Source organism: Microcebus murinus, chromosome 22 (genome assembly GCF_040939455.1).
Source record: "Microcebus murinus isolate Inina chromosome 22, M.murinus_Inina_mat1.0, whole genome shotgun sequence".
Taxonomy (NCBI): domain Eukaryota; kingdom Metazoa; phylum Chordata; class Mammalia; order Primates; family Cheirogaleidae; genus Microcebus; species Microcebus murinus.
The window spans coordinates 3,923,987-3,950,331 of record NC_134125.1 but is presented as its reverse complement, the minus strand read 5'-3'; the positions used below and the strand labels follow the sequence as shown (position 1 = coordinate 3,950,331).

The following is a 26,345-nucleotide window of genomic DNA, read 5'->3' as shown; positions in this document are numbered from 1 at the left end:
ACCTCAGATAAGAGCTGTGACCTCTCTAAGTGTCAGTTTCCTCAGCTGTAAAATGGGGAGGATTTAGTCCCTGTGACTACAGCTCATAGGGCTGGTGCCAGGATCGGCCCAGTGACGGTGCAGGTCGTGTGTTTAGCTCAGAGCCGGGCGTAGCGAGCACACAGGGCAGAGTAGGTGCTGCCAGTGGTGGTCGTGAACAATACTTTCATCCACACAGTGAGAGGGATGGCAAGATGGAGGGAAGGAAGAGGGAGAAATGATGGGGACACAGCCCAACCTAACACTTCCACGTCAACCAGGCTGCTGCCTCAAGTTCAAACCCCATGAGGACTGGTTGGTTTTGAACCATGCTGGCTGGAAGCCTTTTCTTCTCTTTGGGCCACACACACTGCTGCCCTGTTTGTGGCCGCAAACTAACCCTGTCCCCATTCCAGATCCTATGGCTGACAGTGGCCTCAGACTCCCCTCCCAACCCTGCCGAGATGGGCACTGAGTCTCTGGTGCTCCTCCTTCTCAGTGACACAGACTGGTTGGGGCAGCCTGTCCACCCTCTGCTTTGGGGCAGGTGTTTCTCTCTGAAGATGGAGAGGCAGGAACCCAGAGGAACCTTTTAATCCTCTGTTCAAACCAAAGGAGAGCCCAAGATGCCCCAAAGAAGAGCCTTTTCAGAAACATGCATGTTCCTCCTTGTCACAAAAGCAGTGGCTGTCCAGCTCCTTGGCCAGGTAACCCTGAGGGAGGTCCCCACAGTCTTGATGGGACAGCCATGCTCTGTGTATCACCCCCTTTCTTTCTCATTTGCCTGGAAACTAGACATGGGACATTATGTCCTGGTAGGTGAAATCTTATTTTCCCAACCCTTTAAAAAGTCTGACACCTCCTTTATTATAGTATCACATAGGGCCCAATTTAATAATGGAATCATTTGTCTATGAAATCCCGAGAAGCAATTATATCAGTAAGGGCGTTTTGGGTTTCAAGGGACAGAAAATATTAAGCAGGGAAAATGGGAATGTATGGACTCATCGAGTTGAAAAGCAGAAGGCTACAACTTCAGGTATGGCTTGATCCAGGGGATCAAATAATATCACCAGGACCTAGTATTTTTCCTTGTCTTGTATTTCCTCTGAGGATTGTGTTAATTTTCTGCATCCATATGGGGATAAGATGCCTTCTTAGTAAAGGCCAGAGGAAATAAAGAATTCTTGTGAAATACTTCAAACAGAAGTCCTATGCCTCATTATTGCTGGTCTGCACTGGGTCTCTGGTTGGCCAGTCCTGGGTCAGGTACTCATTCCTGGAAATGAGAGTGGAATCACTGCTTCCTGAGACGTGGAGAGAAAGAAGGTAGTTCCCAAAGGAAAATGGGGCACCACGTTACCAGGAGAGGGGGACGGATGCGGAGTGGCCCGATAATCACACAGGTCCACAGTGCTGGGACAGGGAGCCACTGGCCTTGGGGCAGCACAATTCACTGTTTCTCACAAGGACTGGCCTCCCTTCCCTGGAATCTTGCGTAATGTCTCTGAGTCCTGCACCAAACCGTCAGCCTTTGGGGCGCTGGCATGGAGCCCCACCACCCTCCCGGAGCCCTCGCTGTAACTGTATCACAAGGGCCCAGCTGGCGAGGGCGCCCAACCCCAGCAACCTCATTCATACGGCATCAGAGAGAAAATAAGAGCAAATAAATTGCTGGCCCACGTTAAATTTAGATTTATTCTGTTGGAGCTAATTGTAATCTTTATTTGGTCCCAAGTGATTCATTCTTATCGTTCTTATTATAGCTGAGAAAATTAATTTTTATTCTACCATAAAGGTGGCTGTAATAATCTGGGTTCAGGAAGGGGGATTACTCTAATAAGATTTGCCAGCAGGCTTTGAAACAGTCAGCTTTTATGAACACGTGGAACCGGCCTGTTGCGCCGGAGAGGACGTTGTGGGGTCCCGGTGGGATTGCCCCGGCGAGCCCAGCTAGGAAAAGGGACAGGTTTGTTTGCTGTGTAAGGAGCGCAGGCCTGTTTTTCTTCCCGTCTTTAAGTACAGGGAGGCCCCAAGGTGGGTGTGTGTGTCGGGGGAAGCTGAGCAGACCTCAGTGTCTTTAAATGGAAACAGCTGCATTTAAATGCATGGCCAGCCTGCTCCTACACCACACCATACGCCACCAGGACACAGGGGTCAGGCCGGCGTATACACCAGGACACAAGGGTCAGGCCGGCTGTATACACCAGGACCGTGTGCATCTGGAAAGCACACGCCTTCCTTAGAAGGAGCAGATGTTACAGACCCTTTATCTCTTTATTTGCCATTCCAAATTCCCAAAGCTCTGAAAACCAAAATGTTTTTGGTACATTTTTCAGCAGGCTCATTTGGTGGTAGAACCTCACCTGAACTCACTTATAACTTTGTTTATTCCACTCAAGAGGAATGTTCTTCTTTGACTTGAAATGACTGGTGTGTTTGATGAAAAGATGCCGCTCCCCACCCCACCGAAGGTGTCAGTGATTCGGTATAGGCATCGTGTTGCCTGTCTAGACCAGAAAAACAAGCAGGCGAGAGTTCTGGAAAAGAAGTGTTATAGGTCTGTACACACGGGCTGCAGACCCAGTGTTGTCAGATTTTCTGATTTTGGGAAGAGAAACCAGAGGTCCTGATTTTTTAAGTGACGTCTCTCAATTTCTATTAGTTACTGTGTCAAACTTTTAAATTTGACTTTTTGAAGACAGAAAATATCCTCAACATCGTTAGTTATTGGAGAAAGGCAAATTAAAACTGTGATGAGATACCACTGCACAACCCCTGGAATGATGGAAATGAAAAACATCGTGTCACATGTTGGCAAGGATGTAGTGAAACTGTAATCCTCTTACCTAGCCAACGGGAATGTAAAATGGTGCAGTCACTTTTGAAAACAGTGCAGTTTTGTTTTATTATTATTATTTTAAAAGTTATTATGAGTACATAATAGTTGTATATCATTATAGGATACATGCGCTGTTTTGATATAGGCATGCAATATGGATTAATCAAATCAGGGTAATTAGGTATCCAACGCCTCAGGCACTTTTCACTTCTTTGTGTTAGAAACATTCAACTTCCACTCTTTCAGTTATTTTAAGGTGTACCCTAACTTACTATTGCTTATAGTCACTTGTTGTGTTACCATATAATGTTCATTCTATCTAACTATATATGTTTTTGCACCTATTATCCATCACTGCTTTATCCCACCTTCCCCCCTACCCTTCCCATCCTATGGTAACCATCATTCTACTTTCTGTCTCCATGAGATCAGTTGTTTTTAGTATTTAGCTCCCACATATAAGTGAGAACATGCGAAATTTCTCTTTCTGTGCTTGGCTTATTTTACTTAACATAATGTTCTCCAGTTTCATCCATGTTGTTTCAAATGTCAAGATTTAATTCTTTTTGTGGCTATATAATATTTTGCTGTGTATATGCACCACAATTTCTTTATCCATTCATCCATTGGTGGACACTTGGGTTGATTCCAGATCAGAATATTATGGGGGCACAAATGTTTAGGTTACATACATTGCCTTTGCTCCACCAGAGTCAGAGCATCAAGTGTGTCCATCCCCCAGATGGTGTACATCACATTTATTAGGTATGAATATACCCATGCCCTTCTTCCCCCTCCCATCTGCCCGACACCTATGAATGCTATTACTATATATGCACTTAAGTGTTGATCAGTTAATACCAAGTTGATGGTGAGTACATGTGGTGCCTGAGGTAAGTTCCTTCTATATCCAGTTTTTTGAGAGTTTTTATCATGAAAAGATGTTGAATTCTATAGAGTGCTTTTTCAGCATCAAGTGAAATGATCATGTGGATTTTGTCCTTCGTTCTGTTGATATCATGCATCACATTGATTGATTTCCATATGTTGAACCATCCTTGCATCCCTGGGATGAATCCCACTTGATTATGATGAATAGTTTTTTAAATATGTTGTTGAATTCTGTTTTGCTAGTATTTTGTTGAGGATTTTTGCATCTATGTTCTATGATATTGGTCTATAGTTTTCTCCTTTTGTTGTGTCTTTGTTTGATTTTGGTATCAGGGTAATACAGCCCTCATAGAATTTAGGAGTATTCCCTCCTCCTTGATTTTTTGGAATAGTTTAAGTAGGATTGGTATTAGTTCTTGGAATGCTTGGTAGGATGCGACAGTGAAGTCATTGGGTCCTGAGATTTTCTTTAATGGGAGACTTTTTATTACTATCTCATTACTTGTTATTGGTTTATTCAGGTTGTGGATTTCTTCCTTTTTTAATCTTGGTAGGTTGTATGTGTCTAGGAATTTATTCATTTCTTTTGGGTATTCCAGTTTATTGGCATACAGTTGCTCACAGTAGTCCCTAATGATCCTTTGGATTTCTTCAGTGTCAGTTGTAATGTCTCCTTTTTCATCTCTGATTTTATTTATTTGAGTCTTCTCTCTTTTTCTTCTTAGTCTGACTAAATGTGTATGAGTTTTGTTTATCTTTTCAAAAAACCAACTTTTTTTTTCATTGCTCTTTTGTATTGTTTTTTGCTTTCAATTTTATTTATTTCTGCTCTGATCTTTATTCTTCTACTAATTTTGCATTTGGTTTGTTCTTGTTTTTCTAGTTCTTTGAGATGCATTGCTAAGTTGTTTATTTGAATCTTTTCTACTTTTTTGATGTAGGCAGTTATCGCTATAAACTTTCCTCTTATTGCTCCCTTTGCTGTATCTCACAGGTTTTGATACATTGTGTTTTCATTTTCATTTGTTTCGAGGGATTTTTAAATTTACTTCTTAATCTCTTCATTGACCCCCTGGTCATTCAGGAGCATATTGTTTCATTTCCATGTGTTTGTATGGTTTCCAATGTTCCACTTAATATTGCTTTCTAGTTTTATTCCATTGTGGTCAGAGAAACTATTTGATATGATTTCAAATTTTTTGAAGTTTTTAAAGACTTGTTTTGTGCCCTAACATATGGTCTATCCTTGAGAACGATCTGGGAGCTGAGGCGAAGAACAGCTGTTGGAAGCAATGTTCTGTAAATAGCTATTAGGTCCATTTGGTCTACAGCGCAGATTAAGTCCAAAGTTTCATTGTGGATTTTCTATCTGGGTGATCTGTCCAGTGCTGAAAGTGGAGTGTCAAGGTCTCCAGTGATTACTGTATTGGGTCTGTCTCTCTCTTAAGCTCTGATAGTGTTCGCTTTATATATCTGGGTGCTCCAGTGTTGGGTGCGCATGCATATATATTTAGAATTTTTATTTCCTCTTGCTGAAGTGACACCTTTATCATTATATAATGGCCTTCTTTGTCTCTTTATACAGTTTTTGTCTTGAAATAGATTTTATTTGATAGAAGTATAGCTACTTCTGCTCTTTTTTGGTTTCCATTTGCCTGGAATATCTTTTTCAGTCTCTTTATTTTCAGTCTATATGTATCTTTATAGGTGAAGTATGTTTCTTGTAGGCAGCATATGGTTGGCTCTTGTTTCTGTTATCCACTCAACCACTCTGTACCTTCTGGTTGGAGAGTTTAGTCTGTCACATTCCATGTTATCATTGATAGGTAAGGACTTTGTACTGCCATGTTATTATTTGATTTTGGATTGTTTTGTGGTCCTCTCTTTCTTTCTTATTTCCTTAATGTCTTCCTTTGTTAAAAGTGATTTTCTCTGGTGTGTGCTTTAATTTTTGTTTTTTATTTTTTGTGTATCTGTTGTAAGCTTTTTGATTTACCATGAGACTTGCAAAAACATTTTATAACCAATTATTTTAAACATATGACGACTCTGCTTACAAACAAATAAATAAGCAAAATCTAACAGAAATTCTACTCTTTAACTCCACTTCCCCCCTCCCCTGGCTTTTTAATTTTTTGTTGTTTCCATCCATATCTTTTTATGCTGTATATCTCTCAAAAGGTTATTGTAGTTATTTGTGATAGGTTTGTTGTTTATTCTTCCTACTCAAGCTGTGAGTGGTTTATACACTGTAATTACAACAATAGAGTCTTCTGTGTTTGTGTACTTACCGTTACCAATGAGTTGTTTACCTTCAGATGATTTCTTATTGTTCATTAATGTCCTTTTCTTTCAGATTGAAGAACTCCTTTTATCAATAGCATTTCTTGTAGGATAGGGCTGGTGTTGATGAAATCCCTCAGTTTTTGTTTGCCTGGGAAAGTCTTTATTTCTCCTTCATGTTTGAAGGATACTTTTGCAGGATATAATACTCTAGGGTTAAGGTTTTTTTCCTTCAGCACTAGGAATGTGTCATGCATCTCTCTCCTGGCCTGTAAGATTTCTACTGAGAAGTCTGTTGTCATATGTATTGGAGCTCCTTTATTTGTTATTTTTTTTTCTTTTTTCTTGCTTCCCTTTTGGAAACTTGATTATTAAATGTCTTGAGGTAGTCTTGTTTGGGCTAAATCTGCAGGGTATTCTATGACTTTCTTGTATCTGAATATTGATATCTTTCTATAGGTTTGGAAAGTTCTTTGTTATTATTTCTTTGAATAATCTTTCTACCCCAATCTCTCTCTCTACCCACTCTTTAAGGCCAATAACTCTTAGATTTTCTCTTTTGAGGCTATTTTCTAGCTCTTGTAGGTATGCTTCATTCTTTTTATCCTTTTTATCTTCTGACTGTGCATTTTTAAATAGCCTGTTGTCTAGTTCACTAATTCTTTCTTCTGCTTGGTGAATTCTGTTGTTGAGAGACTCTGATGTATTTCTTAGTTTCTCAATTGCATTGTTAAGCTCCAGAATTTCTGCTTGATTTTTTAAAAAAAGTATTTCTATCTCTTTGTTAAATTTCTCTGATAGGCTTCTGAATTCCTTTTCTGTGTTGTCTTGAAGTACATGGAGCTTCTTCAGGACAGCTATTTTGAATTCTTTTTCTGAAACGTTACATATCTCCATTGCTTCAGGTTTGGCCATTGGTGCCTTATTTAATTTGTTTGGTGAGGTCATGTTTTCCTGGGTGTTCTTGATGCTTGTGGATGTTCATCAGTGTCTTGGCATTAAAGAGTTAGGTATTTATTTTAATTTTCATGGTCTGGGCATGTGTGAACCTATCTCATATTGTATGACTTTATATGTATATGAATCTCTAGAACGGGCAAAACTAGAGAGACACAAAGCAGATCTGTAGTTGATAGGGGCTGTGACTAGGAGTGGAGGTTACCCATCAATGAACACAGAGAAATTTTGGGGTGTTGGAAGTGTTCTAAAATTGGATTGTGGTTATGGTCGCACATTGTATAAATTCACTAAACTAATTGAACTGTACACTTTAAATAGGTACATTTTATGGTGTATAAAGTATACCTCAATAAAACTGTTAAAATATTTGAAGGCATAATACATTCATATGGTTCAAATTTCAAAAAACATAAGTGATTATAATGCAAAAAAGTGATTATGATTACAATGATAAAAATGTCCCACCCTACCCCTCAGCAATCCAGTTTTCTTTCACACAGACAACCAACATTATGAGCTTTTTTCCTAATGTATTCAGAGGTATTTTATGCATGGAAAAGCATACAAATATATTTTTCTATGCATAAACATATATATATATATACTGTATATGTTATGCTATATATAGTTTGCTTTGCCTTCAGAGATAGTATTAATAGCAAACCATGGATACCATTCTTTACCTTGTTTTTTTCCACTTTACACACAATATGTCTCGGAGAGCTTTCTTTAACATAAAGAGCTACATTTTTTTCAAGTGCTGTCATTTCACATTCCATAGTGTGGCTGGCCATAACTTATGTGGCTTCACGTCGACTGATGAGCACTGGCTTGGTTCCAGTCTTTTGCCACTATAAAAATGATTGGGCAAATTACTTAACTGAACCACTCACTGTACCACTCAGCTCCCTGGTCTTTTAATAGAGTTAATGGTGGCACCCACCTACCTCTTATAGTTGCTGTGAGGACGAAATGAACTAATGCACATAAAGGCTTAATAGCGCCTGGTACATTGCAAACTCTATGTAAGCATTATCTACTATACTCATTACTTTCAAGAAAGAACCACCTTATGGGCATGTCATTTCACATGTGCACAGGTATATTAGTAGGTTAATTTCTGGGAAGTGGAATTAATCAATCAAAGGGTGTATGCAGATTAGTTTTGGATGGATTTTGCCAAATTATCAATTTTACTCCCTCCAGTGAAGAATGAGATTATTTTCCCTAGCTACACCAAACTGGACTAGACTCCAACAGTCTGGTCTTTGGATCTTTGTCAGCCTGAAAGGTGAGATGTGTCATCTCGTTTTGTGGGAAAGCACCCCAACTTTAATGGGGGTTCAAACAAAACTCCTTTGGATCAGTTCTTGCCTTGGAGCTGTTGGTGTAGAAAGTTGCTTGCCTGAAATGCAAAATAGAGAGCATTTCTGGGGTCATTTCCACTGAGATAGCTGGTCCAAGGGGTAGATGTCATAGCCTGAGGCTCCAATCCCATTACATTTACGGTTTTTGCAAATTGAATAAGTAATGCAAATGATTTCTCAGGACACATCTGCCAGTTGCTTACATTTTTCACAGCAGGGAACATATGCACAAGGTAAAGACGCAAGTACATGAAACCCAGAGAAAAGCACAACATCCCAGATGACAATAAGCCTTTTGAGTTTTCATTAACACATGAGCATTTTGATGTACTGTGAGCAGAATTCTCAAACCAGGCAGGGGCAGAAGGACTTTCCAAGCACCGTGCAGTGGAAACAGGAAGAGTTTTCCAGCACAGACCACCTCCTTTTGTGTCTAACTATTTGGAAGAAGTGACAACATTGGAGAAATGATTAGGAATTAATCTTTTTTCAATATATTTATTCATTAAGTATTCAAAGAATTACTATTTGAATGCATAGATTGTGGCATTTGAAAGTTATTGATCAGAGATTTGACATTTTTGCAAAAAATTCCAGAAACAGGGGGCTTCCCAGGCTAGAGTGAGTGCCTTGGCATCAGCCTAGCTCACAGCAACCTCAAACTCCTGGGCTCAAGCAATCCTGCAGCCTCAGCCTCCCGAGTAGCTGGGACTACAGGCATGCACCACCATGCCTGGCTAATTTTTTCTATATATATGTTAGTTGGCCAATTAATTTCCTTCTATTTATAGTAGAGAAAGGGTCTCACTCTTGCTCAGGCTGGTTTCAAACTCCTGATCTTGAGCAATCCGCCTGCCTCGGCCTCCTAGAGTGCTAGGATTACAGGTGTGAGGCACCACGCCTGGCCTGAAACCGGTTCATTTTTATGATGTTAAGAAGGTGTTCACCTCTTGTATTCTTTCCCCTTGTGGGTGTATTTTTAACAAAACTTCTGGTTTTTTTTTTTTTTTCTTTTTTTCTAGATGAAAAGTTTTCAGTTGGAACACTCCCTCACTGTCTTCCGGTGGGAGTTTCTCTTCTTCCTACACAAGTCATAGGACCCCGTGGAATGTCGTGGATTCTTCTTTTGTGCACCTCATGGCAGGAGTTGTGGGTATATGAGGATTCCTCATATAGGGGGTAGCGGCTCCACCTTGCAGCTCAGACCATCTCTCCAAAGAGTCTTTCTGACTCCTGGGCTGCTCTCCATGGTGCTGACGGCCCTGCAGCTCTCGGCTCCCCACTTAGTGCAGTAACATCCGGTGTTCCCGGCCTTCACCCTCACACTGCTGTGTTGGGAGGGGGTGCGGGGGGTGGGGAAGTCTCTCCAGGGAGTCTCTGCACAAATCCAGAGAGTCTCCATCTCCTTTCATGGCCTGAATTATGTCACGTGCCCATTTATGACCAAATCACCAAGGTTTTCCTCAAAAGGAGAGAAGAGAAATAGATATTGCGGAGGCTACTCATCTCCTGATAATAAGTAAAAGACCCCTGAGAGTTCAGCACTTGGCCTGGCCCCATCCCTTTGAACTCAGAAGATGTGTGATCTGTGTCTTGCTTTTGTGGAGAAGAATTTCTCCTCCCCTGAGCGATTGGTCTGAGGCTCTACAATCTCTATGTCAGTATTCCAGTGTGTTGAAAAGGCTACCCGCCCTCCTCGCTGACCTGCTTTCAGTAAAGGTGGTATGAACTCAAGATGGAGCACACTCTGATGTTCCGTTGTCCTAGCAACCTGGGTGGGAAACACCAGCTTCATGATATTTGATGGGGACATCGTGGGGACAAGAATTAGGAATCGGGGGATTTGGATGAAGCTGAAGGTTTGGTGCCCTGGTCTCAGCTCCAGACTCCACGGGAGATGTTCAGTGCCATGTCCTGGAAGGACATCACCTCTGTCTCCACTGGGGATGCTGGAGTGGAGCGGGCGGGCTGAAGGAGAGGGTTGGGGACTGACTCCCAGGGAGCGTCCTCTGTGTCCCACTGGGATTCTCCCTTTGCAGCCGTACTTCGTGAGAGAGCTGCCTGTTCTCCACGCTTCCATCCCTCATGTCAAGGCTATTGCCAAATGCCGGGGCTGCTTCTTGGGCCTGGCTTCCCTGCCCTTTCATAAAACGACCTGATTTTCATCTGTCATTTCTCTGGAATGACAGATACAGGCAAAAACCAGTCCTTCTCCTTTTTGTGATTTCTCAGGGTGAGAGGAGTGGACAACGGGAGGGGAGGGAAGAGTTTGGTTGCAGAGGCGCCTGCCAGAGGGGTTCAGCCATCCTGGGGTTCCCCGGTCTGTGGCCCCCCGCGTGTCTGCTGGAAAACCCAGGCGTATCTCCAGGTCACCTCGTGCATGGGACACCCGGCTTCTGCGCCTTCCGGGCGGCGTCTCGGTCCTTCCCGAGTGCAGAGAGCCCGCGTGGCGCGGGTGGCAGCCTGGCGTCTCTCTGCCCCAGGCTGGTGGTGGGGTCGGCGACTCCCGTTCTCCCGTGAGCCCATCCGAGCCGAGTTGCTGCTACTGGCAACAGTCTGGTCACGTGAGTCATTGCGTTTGTTCACTGGTTTTCTGAAAGCGGCGCTGGGCATCAGTGCAGGCTCCCCTGTCGGCCCAGTCTCGCTTTCATCTCTGGAAGTCGGGGATGGGCCACCTGCTTCCCGCAGTGTTGGGGCCTCGGCCGCTGGGTGGCAGTGTCGCCGCACGTGGGCCGGCTCATGCGCGGGCGGAGACAGGGACGCCCGGCGGGCGGGGTTGAGGTTAGGGTTAGGGTTAGCGCCGGGCTGGACCCCTGACCCCCGCCCCCTGCAGCGCTGTCCCCTGCGCCCGCGTCATCCGCAGCTGACTCTGCAGCCCTGAATTCCCTGCAAGGGAAAGGGACCGAGAGCATTCTGGGCTCTTCCCCTTCCCCAAAATCCCCCAAAGCTGCTGTTCAGAAGCTATTTTACCTGTGACGGGGTTCCTGGCTTAGCCCCTGGGGTCAGTGTGATGAGAGACGTTCTGCTTCTTTCCTTGAGTTCTTTATGGGTTTTAGTCCACAGGTTTTGAGGTCCTATTATCAGCTAAAAGCAATAATTGAGCCCTTTTTTGCTTTGGGATGAAATCTGGAACCAGCTCACACTTGGGGCTTATTACACAGGAAGCAGCTGGCAGGGTCGGACCAAACAGGGAAATAAGCAGAAGCTACAGATTCCAGGAACCAGGAGAGAATAGTGGGAAAAGCCCAGACTCCATCCAGAGCCCAGTCTTGGCTCCACACCTTACTTGCTGTGTGACCTTAGGCAAGTTTCTTGACATCTCTGTGCCTTCATTTTTGAAGCTACGGGGTGTCCCAAAAGTCACATACATAGGGAAAATGGGAAATTCATAATGAATGTTTTGTAAATAAAGTTACATTTAACTACAATTTTTCCTATTTTCCCTATGCATGGTGACTTTTGGGACATCCTGTATATAATGGGTATAATATTACATACTTATGGAATAATTATATAATAGTATTAACAATATAACAACATGAGAATAATATCCCATCTCACAGGATTGTGTAAAGAATAAATGTATAAAGAGCTAATACATGTTCATACATTTAGAGCATGTCAATACATGTATCACAACATGTTTATACATGTTAATACATTAGAACAGTGACTGGCGCTTAGTGGGTGTGTGACATTCCTAGTTATTACTATTAATGTTATTATTGCCACCGTTTTATTTTTGGATACCCCTGACAAACTTGTGATCATTCCCAGCCAGGGCTGATCCCTTCTTCCTCTGAGATCCGCAACACTTACAGCTTGTGTCAGGCAAGTTGACAATAAAGATTTTACTTTCCTTTATTGTTCATCGGGTTTTTTTTTGAGGACGTTTGTGTTCTCCTCCCAGTTAGGAGCAAGCTCCGCACAGCACGCCGGGCTGCTGCGTGCCCCTTTTCGTCCCAGGTCTCTCCTTCCTGCATCCCTGGAACCTCTGTGGGATTCGTCTGAGAAATTAATTCAGACAGAAAGTGGACTCGAGGTTTTTTTTGTGTGTGTGTGTGTGGTAGGTGAAAGGGGTTTTCAAGCTGTTGATGGTCAACAGGATTGTAGAATGGATGTTGAAGGCAGCTGAGGTCATGCTGTTTAAATGCTTAACCCCTTAACCCTTAAAAAACAGTCTTACAGATTCCCTAAAGCGGGTTCTCTAGCAAACAGCCACAGAGACTGGGCACCGTTTGTTTTCCCGTCCTCTAGTTACTCCATGTGTTGGAAAATAGCAGGCTGTATTCAAAGAAAATAAGAAAGAGAACAAAAGATTTTCCACGAGTAATTTTGGATTCGCCAAGCTAGCCTGGGTTAATGGTGTTTTATTATTTTATAAGATGTGTTAGTTTCCTGTGGCCTTTGCAACGAATTACCACAAAGTTGGTGGCTTAAAACAACACACATATATTGTCACCTATTCTGGAGGCCAGAAGCCCAAAATCAAGATGTTGGCGAGGTGTTTCCTTCTGAAAGCTCTGAGGCAGAATCTGCTCCAGGCCTCTCTTCCAGCTTCTGGTGTTGCCAGTGATCCTTGGCGCTCTTTGGTCTGTGGACGCATCACTCCAGTCTCTGCCACCGTCTTCGTGTGGCCTTCTCCTGTGTCCCTGCGTCTCAAGCCTCCCTGTCCTTTCTCACGTAAGGACGCCTGTCATTGGATTTAGGATGATTTCTTCTCTAGATCATTAATTATATTGGCAAACGCCCTATTTCCAAATAAGGTCTCATTTATAGGTTACCGTGGGTTAGAATTCGAAAACATATTTTTAGGAGACATAGTTCAACCTGCTACATAAGGCAGGTGAGATTAATCACATCCATGGGGCAGGACAACTAAGTCTGGGGCTGTGACTCAGCGCGGATCCTGGGGTTGTGTCTCCACCTCCCGGCCCTGCGGTCCCCAGTGCTGGGCTCGTCCCGGAGAGCAGGCAGGAGGCCAGGCAGGGGCTGTGTGAGTGAGAGAGCTGCAGTGGGGCGGCAGGGAGTGGCGGGGACTGTGGCAAGCTGTGACTTGGCAGAACAGCAACCATGCCGCTGCCCAAGCCGGTTGTCACTGGGTGAGAATGCACGCCCAGCCTAGTGAAAGCTTATTGTATTTTTAAAGAAAAGCCAGGAATCTGGATTTTTGTGTGACTAATTCAATTTTTAGAAAACCACTGAGTAGGTAAAATAAAATATGTCTGTGACGCAGATAGAGTCCCTGGAGCCTGCTTTCTTAACCTCTGGCCTAAGTGTTGGGAGGAAGCTGGTGATTGTGGCATGATTATATTTTCTGGTGGGTTAACTCGTGTGTCCTCACGGCTGGCTACATGATTTGCGGCGCTCAGGGCAAAATGAAAATGCAGCTTCCTGTTCAAAAATCAGGGGAAAAGGGCCATTAAAAGTACTCAAATATAAAGCCTTTCCCCTTCCTTCTGAGCTCTCTTGTTCAACTTGTCATGGTTTTATTTGCTATTTAATGCCATTCTACAAAAGGAAAATTTAAATCTTAAATCATGAATATGAATTTTACCATTTATCTTTTTATTGTGGAAAACCAGTTTTAAAGGCGAATATAAGAGCGGTGAGGGCATATGCGGAGTCTTCAAAGTTCCACAGTCTGTATTTTGTAGCTCGCGCATGCCTGTGTATTTCATTGTTACCAGAACAGTGAAAATGCCGTGCAGAACTGTTTTATTTTATTTCTTGATACTCGCACACCCCACCGGCACCCTCTGCCTTCAGCTTCCTGGCGAGTAAGAAAGGACTGACAGGAACAGGAGTTCTAGGTTGTCCCATGTGTGCCATCTCTTGTGTGTCAACCTTAGCATTAAGTGGTTGCCTAACACAGGAAGGGACAAGGGTAATAAAGAATAGGATTGGGTTCCTTGGTTGTGTTTGGTACATCTTTGCCCTTTTTTCTGCAACTGAAGTGAGTTGTGGTTTGAACAGAAAGCACGGCTTCCCCAAGCTGTCAGCGCCACTGCTCTCTTGTCACAGGTGCAAGATGCTTACCTGTACTCAGGTACAGGTAAGTGCCTGATCAGTCTTGCTGATCTCCACATAGCGTGGGTCCCCTGGGACTCTGCCCCGTGAGTGCTCTCTGCAAAGAGTGCTGGGGGAACGGCAGACGGCATATTGCAATGTCTCCTCTTCTCCTGTGCACGCGCCACTGTCCCATGAGAGCTCACCTACAAAGCACAAGTTCAGAGATGCGACGCTGAGGAATTTCAGAGGTGAAGAGCAGGACCGCAGAGCAGGAAACCACACACGGTTCCTTCTGAGCACGGGGCCCTGTGGGGACGCACAGTTTGCGTGCCACGAAGCTGGCCCTGTTTATCTTTCTGTTTCCTCACTTCCCGCTGAGATCAGTTTCAAAGACTCAGTATCCTAGAGCAAACATATTAGTCTTTCGGTGGATGTTGGTTTATTTTGGGCTCTGGGTTCGGAGTCTCCAGCTTGTGTTTTGAACGCAGCACGTCAAGTTGCACAGGTAACACGTTTCTGCAGGGCGACTGCTAAAGCGTCTGGTTTGCGACGCCAGCCGTATTCCAGATCTTTATTTTTCTATACCAGTGGTGTTGAGAGTGGTACTGGCAGTAGGAAATCAGTCTAGACGTGGTGCAAATTGTTTCCTTTGAGAAATAGATTTTTGTGGGACCTTCCTAGAACTTCTTTGTTCTTCTTGTCAAAATGGTACCATGATGATGCTTTGGGGGACAGCTTCTCATATTTTGGCTAAAGTGGACTCTATCTCCAGGCTCTTGGCAGGGGAATGAGACCCTGGCTGGCCAGAGCAGGCTATTCCCATGGCCGTAGTGATTGGTTCAGGGATGGGCAGACGACCCATCAGAGACAACGAGATGCACCGAGGTTTTGTTCCCTGCAACGCTGAGAAACAGACCCTTACCAGTTCTTGTTGGATTTGAAGGGAGGAAAAGGTGAGGCTAGGTAGTGCTGATCTCACTATGACATGGACAATAAAGTCAGCTTCATGGAATACAGAGCAAGGTGATGGGTGAAAATACGTCTTTAAAATAAATAACTTTAAAATTTATTTTCAGTTAAGAATCACTCTTTTTGGTATATAGCTCTATGAGTTTTTGACAAATGCATAGAGTTGTGTAAACATGAGCAGAATCAGGACATAGACCAGCTCCATCACTCCACTTCCTATGCCTTCATTTTGAATTTTTGTAGCCATAGTCTCCCCAGACCCTAATCTTTAGCAATCATTGATCTGCTCTGATCCCTCTAGTTCTGATTTTTCTAGGATGTCACATAAATGTAGTGGTACAGTGAGTAGCCTTTGAGGTTGCCTTCTTTCACTCAGGGTAGTATATTGAAGACGTATCCATGTTGTCGTGTATACCCATCATTTACTCTTCCTTGTCGCTGAGCAGTGCTACACTCTGCAAATGTGCCACGGTTGATCCATTCACTCACCGAAAAAACACTTGTGAAAATGCATGGTGATGACATTGTTTAAACGAAGCCAGGCTGTCCCTAGACTTCCAAGCTATGACTGCCCTTAAATTCTAATTTTGTTTTGCATGGTTTGGGTTTCTTGTGAAAGGAAAGAATAGTTTTTGATTTCAGTGATGGCCACACGAAGGAAAGGCAAGTCTGAGCTGGGGAGAAGTCCAGGTAAATGGGCTTCCCTGTGACAGTCCTGTGAGTGCAGTTGCACAGTAACGAGTCACCCTGCTGGGTCACCTCACGGTGTACCCCTGATGGGTGGCAGCAGGTGACACTCCATTTGACACAGAGGGAAATTGAATCTCAGGGGGATGAAGTGACTTGTCTTGGTGCATACACTGAGCTGACGGCAGACCTGGGGCTGCAGCCCAGGTGTCTCTGTGCCGCGTGGAAGCTTCCGCTGCCTCCCATTCAGACAGCGGTGGAGCTGTCAGGATCACTTAGTGAATTTTCCCCTCTTATTTAAACAATCTCCAAGGTGTCCAATTTAGAATAAATATAAATGGAAATTAGAACAAGGTCATCAAAATTTCCTACTGTTTAACAGCTGACAGCGCCTATAGGAGGTCAAAATTACTGTCACTAAGCGGTCTCTCTAATCCATTTACTGATGCTCTCTCTACATCTGGTGCTCCGCAGAAATCTCTCATGTTGGCTTAACAGCTCTTCGCTTTTGTTTCTCTGGGTGTCTTTATCTCCTTCTTGCTAACAAAAGCACAGTTTACATTAAGAAAGTGCTATGCAATTTGTTTCAACTTTTTAGTAGGGGTGGAACCACCGCTGTCCAAATTGTAAGCCTATACGATGTTGTATGATTTGGTTATCACGAGCTGCTGGAGTAAATAAACCCCCTGCAGTGGCTTAACACAATAAAAGACTGTTTCTTGCTCGCAGCCGACATGGGTGTTCATGTCTGGCAGGCAACGTTCCTCCACGTGGAGATTCGGGGCCCCGAGCTCCTTCCAGCGTAGGGCTCTGTCATGCCCCAGGGTCTCAGTGTCTCTTGTTCCTCACTGGTGGAAGGTAGAAGCTATCAATTTTGGTGATATGTGACACTTCTGCTCGCATTTCATTGGCAAGAACTAGTCAGGTGGCCACAGGTGGATGCAGGAGAGGCTGGAAGAATTCCTAGCTCAGCAGCTGTATGCAGTGAGATGGGTGGGGAGGTTCTGTTTTCCCCCATGGCAGGTGGCCGTCTCACCCAGGCAGGTGATGCCTGATGTCCAGATTAAGGGCACTCCCCACGCCCCACTCCCATGCTCAGGTTTCCTGTATTCCGTCCCACGCTGTCCTCCCCTGCTCGGCTAGGATTGGGTTCATGCAGGCAAAGCCCTATTCATCCTCCAAGTCACGCATGAATGTGGCAAAAATAAAATGGTCTCAATAGCGCCCCATTCCTCTGTATCCTTAACCTCCATCCCCAAAGCCAGCCACGTCTGGCTCATGATTACTTCTCATGATTACTTCTATAGCTATTCACCTACCTTGAATTTTTGAGTTCATCAACTTGGACAGCAGTGCTCTCTCTGTAAAAGACGAGGATTTAGCTGATTTATGCAACCTCTTTCTTTTTTTTTATCATGTAGGATCATGTTCGGCTGCAAGTAACAGAAACCCTGGCCACAGTGGCTTAGGTGAGCAGGATTTTATTTTATTTATTCTCTTACCTGGCGTTGTGGCTGGCTCCTCTGTCTTCCTCCATCTTCCCGAATCGTGTGCTCTGTGTGTGACTTTGGTCCCTGTGGTTGCACAGTGGCTACTCTATCTCCATCCCTCTTGGGTGAGCACCAACACCCACACTTGGATGCCTGACATTTCTCTGGAGGGCTAATCCAATATTCTTAGAGAAGAGTTGGTTTTTTGAAGAGTTCTTCAAACACCAAGAATTTTATCTTTCATTCAGGCTGGGGCATAGGGAGGAGGTGCACCTGGGGCGGATGTCCCATCTACAGAATTTAGTTACTCCCCTTGCTAGCAGCCTCGTTTTCCACTCCTGTCCTCACTGCTTGTGCCAACATGGAGTCAAGAGCCCGTCTGGGATCCCAACAGGCACAGGATCCGCTAGACCTTCTGCAGCACATGCAGAATGTTCTAGCTCAAGGTTTCCTCTGCTGTCTTGCCCATCAACACCCTTTTATACACTTATTATCTTTCATGCACTTGTTGAAATATTTTATTTGCAGATGCCCCTCCTCCATTTCTCTGGGTAATAGGTTTTTTCTTTTTTGTACTTTTATGCTTTTGTTCAGCTGGGTTTCTGTGGAGATGTGTGAGTGAGTGAATGTGCTCAGCCTGCCACTTGAAATCAAATTCTATATCTTTCTTTTAAAAGGAAGAATGTCAATATTTCTCTTAGATTGAATAAGCAGCACATGTTCATTCTAGAAAATTTGAAAATACATAGAAAAATATTGCAGGAAGCTGAAAGGCATCCACAGTCCCAACATGCAGATTCTCACCTCCAGATAAGAGTCCATTTGGGTCCTGGCACAGGCAACTTAACCAAATGATTCTGAAGGTAACTTGGAAGACAGAAAACAGGAAAGTCTCAGTAATGGAATTTTGATAAAGAATATCAATATCTGTGTTAGTTTGCTAGGGCTGCCATAAGAAACTATCACATATTGGGTGATTTAAACAACAGAAATTTATTTTCTTACATACTAGATGCTAGAAGTCCAAGAGCAAGGTGTCAGAAGCGTTGGTTTCTTCTGAGGTTTCTTCTTGGCTTGTAGATGGCTGTGTCCTCCCTGTGTCTTCACAGGGTCTTTTCTCTGTGTGTCTGTGTCCTAATCTCCTCTTCTTGTGAGGACACCAGTCATATTGAATTGGGGCCCACCCTAATGACCTCATTTAAAGAGCCTATCCCCAAATACACTACATTCTTTGGGTCTTCAACAGATGAATTTGGGGGAGGTATCATTCAGTCCATAACACTCTTAAGTAATGAACTATGTTGTAAATCCACATTAATTTCAGCTACAATGTATTGGCGTGCGTATAGTCTCAGAGCGAAGGAGCTAAATAAATAGTTCACAAGTAGACTCTGGTTTCTATAAAGGACTGAGACATATTCAGACAGAGAGCATTAGAAATCAGTGGGAGAGGGATAAGCTATACAAACATGGTTTGGAGACAGTGGCTAGCTATTTGGGGAAGCTATCTCTAAGATCAAGGCTGAGGCATATACCATGAATGAATGAAAAGAGGGGGTGTGAGTGGGTGTCAGTGAATTGGAGAATGTGTGTGCACCCTGACACAAAGCATTCAAATTCAATTAAAATAAACCCAAACTGTGAAGTCACGTAAGATCCTTCTGCTGACTGAATTCAGTGCATGCTAGTTTTTAACTTCTATCAGATTCTCACTTCCCATGATACACCAATAGAAATTTTAGATGGATTGAAGAATTGAATATGAAAGTGTGGAGACACACAGTCATGTACAGACACCATCCACAGAAACCTAGGCAAGAATGTAGGTGAGTGTGTGTTTGATCTTGGGATATTGGGGAGGACTTTCTCAGCATAAAAGCGGTGCTAGAAATCATAAAAGAAAAGATCAATACTCTTGGTTGTGTTTTAAATTTTGTGCATTTGCCTTTGATTATCTAGGTAGAATATTTGTACTCCCAGAATATAGTCTTAAGTTTTCTGCCTCTTGACTCTTCCTAAGATGTTGGCTGGTGTGGGAAGAAAGCACATTCATGGGGAGAGTGGAGAAGGTAGGAGTTTGTAGAATCATTTTTCTGGATTTTATTTTTCTACTGAGCCAGTCCATCCCAAAGCAGTCAGCTGTCGTGGCTCACACTGCTTTGTCCTCTGCAGAACTGCATTCACTTCATCATCCTTTGTTGTTCTAGCCTCGCCTTGCATGGAGGACCACGACGGAAGCATCCTAATAGATTCTCGATGTGCTGTGGGAATGCTGTCTGCCACCCAGGGGCCAGTTGGGGGCTCTCACCACAGGAATTTCTCTTAGCACTGGGAAAAGCTTTGCTCCTTACTTTCATCTTATGGATAGTTTCCAACTAGTGATCTAATCTTGTGCTCTGAGCGGTGAGCAATTCAGAGCCACACTCACAGTTCCCTTTAGTCATTCTTAAGCTCTTACAAGGTAGATCTTGCTATCTGAGCTTTCCTCTGGCAGCAGAGCATAGTGGCTAACAGTCTGAATTCTGCCTGGAGCTAGACTTCTTGGTTCAGATTCCACCTCTGACTCTTACTAGCTATGTGATCTTAAGCAAGTCGCTTAACTGCTCTGTGCCTAAGGTTCGTCATCTATGAGTGAGGATAATAACCAAATACTCATAATGAAAAGATTGTCAAGATTAAAAGAGTTAATACCTATAAAATGCTTAGAATAGTTTTTGGTCTATAATAAGGATTATGCGGATGGTGACTATAATGATGATAATCATTTTAATACCTGCAAAATGCTCAGAATACTGCTTGGTAAATAAATATTATATAAATGATAATGATTATTCTATTCTAATTTCCATTTGCTCTTATTTTTCCATATCTTTTTCATCACTGTAACTTACAAAGGAATCTCTAATCCTTTGTGGACTTGGTGGTACATGATCCAAGACTTACCTCAAGAGTGGCTCTTCTTGCCTTGACGATTTTATGAATATACACAAAGTGCCTATGTACCTAGTAGTGTCCTTAAACTTTTAGAATGGTGATTCTTTCTACTGCTGTTCATTTGAATCATCTAGTGAACACAGAAAAATCTTGGGGCTCCGAGACCATTTGAATATACTCTGGGGGAGTGGATCTAAGGATAATACATATGTTCATGCAGCCAGGGTTAAGAATCCTTGTCTGAGAGAATACAGGGGTAGTTGATGATGGGGCACTTTGTCTAAAAAGAGCTTACTTTTGTGGGGAGACAAATTAGGGCTCTACCTCCTCTGGATTCCACATTCATATTTTCAGCTGTCTCCCTATATATATCTTCTCTTTACCTTAACTAAAATATGTCCAAACTAAATTCCTTATCTTTCTCCTCAGAACCGATGTTATTCCTGTATTCTCTATTTTGTTGATCATTCTACAGACTGCATTACCTAGGAGTTTTCCAGGATACCTAGCACCATGTCACAGCCTCCGATAGAGACAAGCCACTCTGGATTCCTGGCTTCTTCTCCTCACCTTTTAGGTTTTACTTTATATACCTCCCTAGGGTCTTCATGCTTTCCTTTGGACCAGGGAGGAATTATGGAGCATCCTAGAGTTCTGGGACTATGACTTTTTTCTTCCTGCAACTTCCTTAGTGCAAAGCAGTATAGAGTGGTGGTTAGCAATGCACACTATGGAGCCGGTTGGCCAGGATTCCTGTCCTGCCACCATTGTTTGCTAGGTGTGTGATTTAACCCCTCTTACCTCAGTTTCCTCCTCTGTTAAATGGGATGTGCCATTTTTAAGTTATTGACTCATAGTTCCAAACTTGCCCTTCCAGCTGGTCCTTTTTAGGCTCTGCCAATAGGGGGAGATAGAGGAGAATGCAAAGCTGGAGCTGAGAGGAGTCACCTGCACTTTCTCATTTGCTCTTTGTATGATTCCTGTCTGCTCCCTGCTTGCTTCCTGTCTACTTCCTGTCTGCTCCCTGCCTGCTTCCTGTCTACCCCTGCCTACTTCCTGTTTGCTTTCTGCTGGCCCCTGTCTACTTCCTGCAGCTCCCTATCTGCTTCCTGTTTGTTCTCCATTTGCTTCCTGTTTGCTTCGTATCTGCTTCCTGTTCCTATGAACCCCAAATTGGCCACACAGGGCTGCCCAGCTAGAGAGTTGAAAAGAAACTTGGGACAAAGGCAAACATCACTCCTCCTGCCCAGCCGGCACTGGTAGCCTCCTGCTCTCCCGTCTGTATGGTCTCTCCTTCCTTTCTAGCCTGTGATATGTTTTATTTAGTTGTGAAAGGGAGAAACTCACCTGACTTTTCCCATCTTGCTTTTATACTCGTGGCTTTTGAATTCAACATCCAAGTATCTGCTACCTTTCTTTTTTGGTTCTGTAGTGAGTGACTCGTGTTTCAAAGTGTGGAAGGAAGGCTCTGTTCTCCAGGGTACAAGGAAGGGATACAGTGGGGGCAGGAATAGAAATGACTGAAAGGACAAACTGAATGGAAATTTACAATGTCACCCCACTCAGCTGGTTGTTACTGGATAAACGACCACCTGCAACCAGCCTCCTTGAAAGAGCATTTGGTCTATATTGTTGCACTGCCTACTCCTCATGAGGCTCTGGGTTATATAAGGATGTTTATAGGTAGTAATGTTCTGCCACATTTATCACTACCTTAAAGGCATGGATCACTGGCTGTTTTGCTAGGAGCTGAGTTGAGGTGCTCTGGGCCAGCTATACCTATCTTCCTGCTCTACCTGGGGGTCCAAGCTGGCAAAAGGTACCTGAGAAGCGAGATAACAGTCACTTGTGACCAAAGAGCAATGAAAACCTCACTGGGTATACAGCAATTGTGTCCATGAACCTGGCCTTGTGAGCACGACACATTCAGATGACCTCCACATGGCTAACCCCTTGGCCTCATTGTAGACCTTCCAGGCCAGGCAGGCAATACAAAGAAGTGGAAATACTTTGGTATTGGAGAGAGCTGGTTTGAATACTAACTTTGACCATATTAAAATTGCTTAATTCCTCAATGCCTCAATTTTCATCATTTTTTAAAAAGGTCTAAGATTACCCATCTTACAACTGTTGTGATAATCAACTGCCATAGCAGGTACATATACCTAAGTGTGTTAGCCTGTAAATGGCATGTTTCTCCTTTAAGTGATATTTTCTCCTTCCGTTTGAGGATTTTAGCTTTTTGCTTTGCAAACCTAGCTGCCAGCTTAGTGACCACAGCGATGTGATATTTGAGGAGGAAATGAATGGAGTGATAGTGTGATAGACAAATGCTATGTTAATAAAAATGGTATCTATTAACAACCCTGGGACGAAGCCAAAGAGAAACTCAGAAAGAACACAGAGAGATTTCTTCTCTCAAGCATTAAGCCAAGGCAGTCTTAACTGACAGACAGCAAAAACATCTGTGTAATTTCTCCTGCCAGGTACTGGAGATTTAGCAGTAAATGGGACGTCAGAGTCTCTACTGATGTCTACTGACTCTCAATGGTGCTTGAATTTTAGTAGAGAGAAAGGATGGTAAATAAGTAAACAAGTAAAAATACAAAGGCTGATTTCACATGGTGATAGGAATATAACAGGAGGAAGTGACTAGTGATTGGATATATTAGTCAGGCTCTGGCCAAGAAAACAGAAATCCCTCTAGGTATTTTAACAGAGAGGTTTTAATAAAGGGAATTAGTTTCTCAGGTGATGGAACATCTGAGAAAGCAAATTGGGTGTGGTAAAGTAATCTAGAAATTAATAACAGCAGGAAGCTGTTACTATCTTTTGGGTTGGAGGGAAAAAGGGAAGAGGTTGGGTTATTAGAACTTAGAAGCCGGAACTAGAACTATTGCTCCATCTTGGGGTTCAAGGCTACAGGTCCCAGTGGTCCTCACCAAGGCCCATGTCCAGGAATGTTTTTTGGGTGCCAAGCACAGCAGTGACATCCACCCACTCACTTTGGGTCACCAGTCGCTGCCAGGATTCCCAGTGCCTTGTGAGTCGCTTCACTCTAGGAAAATATTAATCCCCTCCCCTCCCTCCTGCCTGAAGCTCTCTTTGTCGCTTCCTTGGAGACATCTGCCATTGGCGTTTTGAGTCAGAGCATCCTTTAGCCACAGAGCTTCTGTCTCGCATACCTTGTGCTCTCTCTGAACCTGAACTGGATTCTCTTCTTGGTTCCTAGGGAGGGCAGCGATGAGGGGCCCTTTTCAGCAGGGCCTCATTGAGCCTTCCTCATTTTGTGCTCTCAGGGCCCACCTCCTTCCAACTGGTGGTGACAGGCTCCCTAGTAAACAGGCAGAGGGACTGAATAGGGCCTCATTGCACATTCAGAATGCGGGCCACATAGTCTACCTGCCAGTGGGAAAAACAAAGGTGCTGCTACATGACGTTTTGCGATTAAAGGGAAGGGCACCGCTTCTGAGGCCATGGTGCATCTCTCAGGACACCGTCCCATGGCGTCATAAAACGCTCTTGAATTCGGACATCGTATTTTGTTACAATCCAGTTGGAAGACAAAATGAGGCCCTGGCAGCTGATGTTTATGGCTTTCCCTATAAGTTTTCAGACATAATTTGTATTGCATTTTGCCTGAGTTATGGTAGGACAGGACTGTAAACCTCACACTGCCATTTCAGATAAAATGGAGGCTTTGGCTACAATAAAGAAGAGAAGGTATAGCTTTAAATTTCTTGTAAATCAATTTTTGCAAGGTGTAAAATACCCACATAAAAGATGAAAAAAGAATAAACCAATCCACAATGAAAACAGAGCGTGAAAGTTTGCATTTATTTTAATTTCTCTTTCCACATCTGTAAATAAATCAGGATTTAAACCTTGCATTGGACTTCTAAGTTTATGGGAATATAACATCTGAACCTCCCACTTCCAAATCTGGTGGGCTGTGAGCCACTTAGCCTGGTGGAAGGGTATTCTCGTGCTGCATGAGGCAGGTGCTCCCTGCTGACTGTGCTCTTGTTGTCAATCAATTCATGAGCAAATTCACCTGGAATTTAACTTCCTGGTTTGGAGGGAGAAAATAAACCACCAACAACAAAAAACCTAATTTAAATTTCATCTGGAATTGTGCTGCTTGTCATTGTCAAAACACAAATTGCCCCTTGGTGGCGTCAGCTGCTAAAACTTTCTTTTAGATGAGGCTAATTCTTCAATATCATTTCTCCTTTTTTTATCTTTTGATCCAAATCCTGCCCAACCTATGTGGCTACATTTTGGAGGCATGTATTAAAAGAGGGCATTTTGTGTGTAAACAGATTTGAGATAATTTTTAAGAAGTGTTGAGTTCTTCTTTTTCAATTAACATGTGTTTTCTTATGACCCTATGGATTTGTTGAAATCATGGTTTTGATGGCAGTTTAATATCACACACAGCGTGGTTTTAATCACTTATGTAATAATTTCCCTAATGACAAGTTTTTGGGTTGCTTCCAGGGTGTGGCTGTTATGCATCATGGTTGTGATGAACGTACTTGCACCTTAATCTCCTTCTTGTTCTCTTGATTATTTCCTTAGAACAAATTCCTAGCTGAATTCCTGGGATGGATATTTTTAAGAGTCTTAATGTCCAATTTCCTAATTGCTTTCTGAATGTTAGCTGTGTTCTCTGCACAGTTTGCCAGTTCCTTGGGAGGCAGAAACCATGTCTGTCTCGTCCCTGTGCTATGCTTACATGCCACAGTACTGGAAACATAATAAGTGAATAATAAATATATTTAGAGAAATAATTGGAGGGATGAATAGGCAATTATCCTCCTCCAGAAATAAATCTAACACGGGACTGGTCATGTTGATGACAGTTGAGGGGAACTTGCTTTCTGAACGCCTTCTTGGAGGGAAGATGCATCAGCCCCTATGTGGGCTGTGTCTTTCTCACAGTCTCCTAATTACAATTTTGTAACCCTTGAGGAAAGGAGAGCTCACTGAGAACAGCCCTGAACTGGCCAAAAATATTTAAATCAATAGAAAGCTATATTTTTCAGAATTTGTAATGGCTACAGGAAAACGTGAAACCAGGAGTCAGAGGCGATGGAGTGGGATTTATTTGCAGTTTCCTTCTCTAGTGATGCAACATGGTAAATACCACTGTTGGGTCCCTTTTCTTCTTGCATTGGTTGGAAAACTGGACTCCAGTGGTGGAGGTTTATTTCAGGACAAGACAAAAAAAAATCTCTGTCTATTCTTGGCCCGATTTGCTGACCCAGGTTCCTGGTGGGTTGTCTTCACTTTGAAAAAGCTTGTTGGGTCTTCACTGTCTGTGAGTTTGCATTTGAAAGCAGCACACGCTAAGAAACACACATATACATGCATTTATACACATGTACATGTTTAAGCATGTTATATATTTTAATTAACAAAATAATATATGGCTGTGGTAACATATTAAAAGAAAGTAAAAACAAATGACAAAAGGCAAAAATCTTTCTCTTTCAGCTTCTATAGACACGCAAACATAAATATTTATACATTTATGTATGTATATATAGAATCTTAAAATTTTACGCAAATAGGATCATAAATGACACCTTTAAAATTTTTTTGTACTTAATGAGATACTGTGGGCATCTTTTCATTTATATTCATAAATCTGTATCTCGTGTTCTTTACAGCTGCCTACTATTTCACTGTAAAACATTTATATAGTTTAATCTCCTATTGACCAACCTTTAGTGTGAAGTCAAATGATATAGAGTAATAATAATAGCAGGTAAATATTGATTGAGCATTTCTGTGTGCCAGCACTGTTGTAGGCATGTCATATTTATTAACTCATTAGTCCTTACAACAACCCAAAAAGGTAGAATTGATATTTACATCCTACTTTAT

General features: G+C 43.0%; 2 protein-coding genes across 3 annotated transcripts in view; one reads left to right on the top strand and one right to left on the bottom strand.

Annotated features, from left to right (window-relative positions):
* Nucleotides 1-26,345, top strand: part of TMEM132B (transmembrane protein 132B) — a 309,468-nt gene that overhangs the window by 111,833 nt on the left and 171,290 nt on the right. Inside the window, exon 1 of one of the 2 annotated variants that reach the window (XM_012782143.3) lies at nt 17,332-17,498. The exons of the other annotated variant lie outside the window; for it this stretch is intronic. The gene's annotated coding sequence lies outside the window, so the exon portion shown is untranslated. Of the gene's footprint in view, nt 1-17,331; nt 17,499-26,345 lie in introns of those variants that run through there. 2 annotated transcript variants of the gene reach the window in all.
* The window catches only part of UBC (ubiquitin C), a 423,461-nt gene that overhangs the window by 287,398 nt on the left and 109,718 nt on the right, over nt 1-26,345 (bottom strand). The window lies entirely within an intron of this gene.